This window comes from Apodemus sylvaticus, chromosome 21 (genome assembly GCF_947179515.1).
Source record: "Apodemus sylvaticus chromosome 21, mApoSyl1.1, whole genome shotgun sequence".
In the NCBI taxonomy this organism is placed as follows: domain Eukaryota; kingdom Metazoa; phylum Chordata; class Mammalia; order Rodentia; family Muridae; genus Apodemus; species Apodemus sylvaticus.
The window spans coordinates 35,398,118-35,404,346 of NC_067492.1; positions in this window are offsets into that span (position 1 = coordinate 35,398,118).

Below are 6,229 nucleotides of genomic sequence, written 5' to 3' on the forward strand. Positions count from 1 at the left end.
ACCCGTGCATGCAGAGTGGCCCCAGGGACTTTTCCTCATAGAGGAGGGACAACGTCCCTTGGAAGCATCCCTTCCACCGGGAGGGACAGACCTCCAACCCAGCAGCATGGTCTGGTTTCTAAAGCCCTTTGCTGTCTCTTAGGCACAGGGGAGATAACCAAGGAGTGGGTAACGTACCTTTAAGGTATTCACAGCTCACTCGACACCAAGCCCTGGGACAACACACAAATGCTATCCCTCATCTTTAAGAAACTGACGTAGTTAGTCCCATGAGGCCCATTCTACAGGTGGGAAGACCAAGGACTAGAGAGCCTAAGAGAATTAGCCAAGTTACAGCCAGCAGAGAGCAGATCTTTGACGGGAACCTATGGATTTCTAGCTTTGAAACCCATGTAAGGGAATGGAAAGGAAGGGGTGGGAGATGGAGAGCAAGAAAAGAAACGTGACAGAAAGATCAAGGTGTCAGTGGGCAAGCCAGCTCTAGCTGGGGCTCAAGGTCACAGACTGGGCCATCAAAGTGGGCCAGGGCCAGACCTGCAACAGACTCCCCACACAGGCTACCTCCTCAGCTAGACTGACCTACAGGGTCTTACCAGAGCCTCTTCTCAACAGCAACCTTCTTCTCCATAAAACAGCCCTTCCCAACAGGTTAGGGCTAGGAGACCCCAGGAAAGAATATTTTGCTTCCCTGGTCCCTCCCTCCCTATCTCAAGCAGGTCCAGCCATCTCCAGATCCCAGTTCCCTCCTTACCTTCCAAGAACAGCCTTACTGTTACTTGTCTCTATGGTAACAGCAGAGGGCCGGCCCTGGGAGAGGAGGCTTCTGGGAAATGTAGTTTCCTGTGATTGCTTAAGATTCAGGTGTTCGGAATGGTAGAGTAAGAGAATGCAAGAGATGAATGATCACGAAGCTTTTATGAATTTTTGTGAGCTAGATGCAGCATTATTAAATGATTAAAAAACCTTCAGAGAATTATTGTTCCAGATAGATAAGCGAGGCAACATATAAAAGCGTTTATTTGGGCTCCAGATTCCAAAGCCTTAGAACCCGTGATCATCATGGCAGCAGGCTGGCTTAGGTATGGTATCGGAGCAGTAGCTGAGTATTTACATTCTGATCTACAGTCAGCAGGTGGGGGTTGTGGGGCTAGCTAACTGAGAATGTATGGATTTTGGAAAGCTCAAAGCCCAGCCCGTGACACGCATCTTCCAATGAAGCCACGCCTCCTCCAGAGAAACCACTCCTCCTACTCCTTCTAATCAGTTCCACCAATGGGGGAACCACCAAACATTCAAACCTATGAACCTATGGGAGTCACGTCCTTCAAACCATCACATGAAGTACTTATATTAAAAACAAAAGCAGTAGATGCTGAAAGTTCATCACTTCCCAACTATCTGGCTACTTTCTGAGGTGGAAACCTAAGGGTTCTTTGGAAAGTCAGTTGTGTTCGATGGTGTTTTGCTGGGGCACACATGCGAAGGAACATTTAGCTGAAGCAGACACAGGAGGAAGGATGTTCTGCTAAAGCAAGCACATGAAAGGACTCGTGATGAAGGATTCCTCACTAAGGAACTCATTCTGTAGACCATGCTGGCCTTGAACTCAGAAATCCTCCTGCCTCTGCCTCCCCAGTGCTGGGATTACAGGCGTGCGCCACCATGCCCAGCCTAAGCTGTATTCTTAAGATTCACCTTGTCACTGTATGGAGCCACACTAATTATCCCTTTGTCCCTCCATTGACAAATACCAGTATAGGTGCCCCAGAATTTCCCCAAGTGCCTTTGAAGGGTCTGAAAATCAATGAAGGAAAACTCCAGACTCAGATAGTATGCAAGGACAAAATGCACTTATTCTGTAGAAACATCCAGCATGCAGGGGTCAGTCATTCTCCAAAATGGCAACCCAGACAAACACACACAGGCCTTCTTATAGGGAAATAGGGGAACTCTCTATAAGGATTAGGTAATCTAAAATTTCATTGGTGGGTGCTAGGGGTCGCAGGTGGTCAGTGGTCTGCATTCCTATGTCATGAACATTTTAACCACAGCATGAGATAGGGCTGCCCAGCACAGACAGCCCATCCTGAGGTAAGCTAGTTCCCCATTTTGGTGGTTATCCCCCGGCTGTTCTTTGGGAGGGGGTTTTATGATCTTGTTCTGGATTTTATGGTCTGTTCCTAGAGCTGGTGTCTTGGGGCCTAGTTTCTGGATTTATGGTCTGTTCTTGGAGCCCTGCAGCCTTTTCTCTAAATGAGACAGTTTACTAAACATGTTAAAACTTGGTTTGTAAGCAGCTAAATTCCTTGAACAGGTGTTTAAACTCAGATCTTCCCCCTCCCCTCAGATATGGGCAGAGCATCCCATGCTGAATTTAATCTCTTCCGTGCCTGAGGTGGCAAAGGACTTCACCTGTGTGTGTCCAGGTTTCTCTATCTGGAGGTCAGGGGACAACCTGAGGGTGTTGGACCTCACCTATCACCTAGGGCCTCCTTGTCTGCTTCTGCATTGTGCCCAGTAAACTAGGCTAGCTGACCCAGAAGCTCCTTCCTGGGTGTGGTTCTGTCTTGCATTTAGGTGGGAAAGATATTAGGATCCTGAGTTCAAGGCCATCTTGAGCAATGTGAACCCTCATCTCAAACAAAACAAAACAAAACAAAACAAGTAGTAATATAAAGAAAACTGTTAATTTAGGGAGCTGGAGAGAGGATTCATCAGTTAAGAGCTTGTACTGCTCATGGGTTCACAGGGACCTGTTAACTCCAGTTCCTGGGGATCTAGTACCTCTTCTGACCCCCATGCCTGCATGGAATACATGTAGACACACTTGGATACATACAAATAAAGCCAATACATACTTTTAAGATGTGTTAGTTTAAATGGGCAAAAATAAGGAGATTGGAGAAAAGATGACGGAGGTAAATTGTCCATCAGGGTAAAAGATTCATCAGCACATCAGATAGCGCACAGCTGGTTTCTGAAGGGCGTTCAGTCCCCCAGACAAAGGGGGCCCCTTCTCAGGGGTTTCTGAGGGAGCCTGACCTACCCCATAACTAAATATTTTCCACAGTACACACCTGGAGCCAGGTTACCTCTGTTTCCTAGGCTGCAAGGGGAGGGGGAAGGATTTGGTCCTTTGTTTTCATTTTCATATATCTAACACATTCATTTATTGAGGGGTGGGAGGCACATGTTTGAGGTCAGCGGACAGCCTGTGGGAGTCATTCTGCCCTCCCATCATGTGGGGTGGGCTGGGAATTTCAAGCACAAGTCTTTACCCTCCAAGCCACTTCATCTGCCTTTTCTGACTACAGGTTGCTTGTAATTTCTCTATAGCTGAACTTGCTGGGAGGGGGAGGCTACAAAGAGTATGGCTGGATATTTGAGTTGAAATTTCGATTGCTTTGAATTAATATGTTAATTTGGGAAGAATTTCAATGTGAAGATATTTAATGAGAGCATACAGCAAAAACATCCTGTTTCTCATGTGGTTTTGTTTGTTTTTTTAAAGATTTATTTATGTAATATACCTAAGTGTGCTGTAGCTGTCTTCAGACACACCAGAAGAGGGCATCAGATCTCATTAAAGATGGTTGTGAGCCACCATGTGGTTGCAGGGATTTGAACTCAGGACCTCTGGAAGAGCAGTTAGTGCTCATAACCGCTGAGCCATCTTTCCAGTCCTGTTTGTTTGTTTTTGAGACTGGGTTTCTCTGTGTAACAGCCCAGGGTGACTTTGAACTCACAGAGATCCAACTGCTTGCCTCTGCCTCCTGAATGCTGAGATTAAAGGTATGAGCCACAGGTGCAACCGCCACCGCCACCACCACCACCACCGCCGCCACCACCACCACCACCACCGCCGCCACCACCACCACCGCCGCCGCCACCACCACCACCTGTCCTGTAATAAACTTAAAAAGCTTGCTATGACGTACATAGGCAGCACAGAGCAACGAGTAAGAGTTGGAGGTAGGAATCCTTCCACCATGACCACAACAGGGCAGGGCAGGCCAAGCTCTGGCTTAGTCACCTTCATTGATGACAGGGGTCAGGCACTGGGCAGCGCTGGAAGTCTCAGCCCCAGGAAACCACTCTGCCATGGTCCTGAGGCAGCAATAGAAGTCTTGCTTTCCAGGTCACCAGGAGCTGCAGTCAGAGACAGGACACCATATCCCACCTTGGGACTCTGGTTCTTCTAAACAGATGTTCCCTCCTGGGCAGCTACTGTTGCCAGGCAACCACAGAAGAGTTCTGCCTATCAGTCCCTGCTGGGTATACATAGGATGCTCTTGGATTCAGCCTAGGAGCTCTGCTGTGCACGTGGAGCTGCTTTTGAGGGGACTCTAGAAAAATGAGATGTCCCCACCCCACAGCTCCCCCCTGGTGTTGGAGAAGAGTCACCGCGCCCTCTACGTCAGGTCATGCCTCCTAATCCTTCCAGCAGTTTATCAACTAAAGACTAAAACATTTAAATATATGAGCCCATGGGGCTAGTTCCAGAGTAGCCCAGGCTGACCTGGAGCTCGCTGGGCAGCGCTGATATATATATATATATACACATACATACATACATATATATACATATATATACACATATATACATATATATACACACATATATACATATATGTATATACATACATACAATATATACATACATATATACACATATATATGTATATACATACATATATATACATCCTCCTGCCTCCAAGTCTCCCTCTCATCTGCCCACTGTCTTGTCATTGGTTCTGCGTGCTCTTGAGGGTTGGATTACAGGCATGTGCTCTCCCGAATCCAGAATCCTGGATTCCTGGTCCTGAGTGGAGCTGGCATCCTAGAACGGCCACTCTGGCTTCAGCCCAGCCTGTGGAGGCTTTGAGTAGACAAGGCTGCTGTCTCTCTCTAACCTCACGTGCACACCTCAGCACCCTCGGCCAGTCATTCTTTAAGAGGAGAGAGGGGAAGGATGGGGGATCACTAGGAATCAGGACTGGCAATTTATTTTTTCCACATTCCTTAATCCTCTCAGGACAAGGCAGGGACTCTGCAATACCTATTTTAGGCTCTGAGAGGAGAGACTACATGCCCAGTGTCACACAGCCCCCGAGTAGCAGAGATTCAAACTCAGGCTTGTCAGAGCCTTAACAGTTATTTCTCAGACGACTTCAACATCAGCTCTGAGGCATGAGAAACATCTGTGCAGATAAGGCCCAAAGGCCCCAAGCCTGTCCACCAAAACAGACTGTGGCTCAACAGACACTGTGTCCAAACCACAGGATCCTCTTCCAGAGCACAACAGTAGTCTCTTATTGCCTTCCTTCCTGTTGTGAGCCAGAAGTCAGGAAATAGAGCGGTTCCTAGGGCTACCAGCACACGTAGTTGGGCAGGAAGGGGCTGGCAGCCCACAGCCACATCTACTGGCTAGCTGGGGGTGGTAGCAATGGGTAGCATATGTATATATATATATATATATATATATATATACATATATGTGTATACATACTATATATACATACATATATACACATATATATGTATATACACACACACACACATATGTGTGTGTGTGTGTGTGTGTGTGTGTGTGTGTGTGTGTGTTTGATTGGTCTACAGGAAGGATTGGTCTAGGTAATCCAACAATGACTGTCTCACTCTAGAATCTGGGAATTCCCGGATGCTTTAGCAGTCCCAATCCATGGAGGAAAGCCTGGGAGATTCCTGGAGAGCTCCTGGTCTTCCGTCTACTCTGGATTCCCAAAGGCGTTGGTTCTCCTATCAGCCGAGGAATGCCACAGCAGCAGGATAGATGGACTTGCCATCCAGAGTGAGGGCAAGCAGGCAAAAAGCAAAGTTTCTTTCTTTCTTGTCCTTTTAATCTGGGATGCCACCAGAAGGTGCTACTTGCTTAGAGCGGGTCTTCCTGTTTCCAAAAATCTGTCCTAGAAAATCTCTGACAGGATTGTTTTGGTTGATCCCACATGCGATCAAGTTGACAGTGAAGATCACGTGTGTGTGTGTGTGTGTGTGTGTGTGTGTGTGTGTGTGTGTGTGTGTGTGCTGGAGAGATGGCTCAGTGGTTAAGCACTTGCTGATCTTTCAGAGGGCCTGAGTTCAAATTCCCAGCACCCACATAGCAGCTCGCAACTGTCTGAAGCCATCTTCTGGTATGCAGAGTACATGCAGACAAAAGCACATGCAGACAAAAGTACCCACATGCATAAAT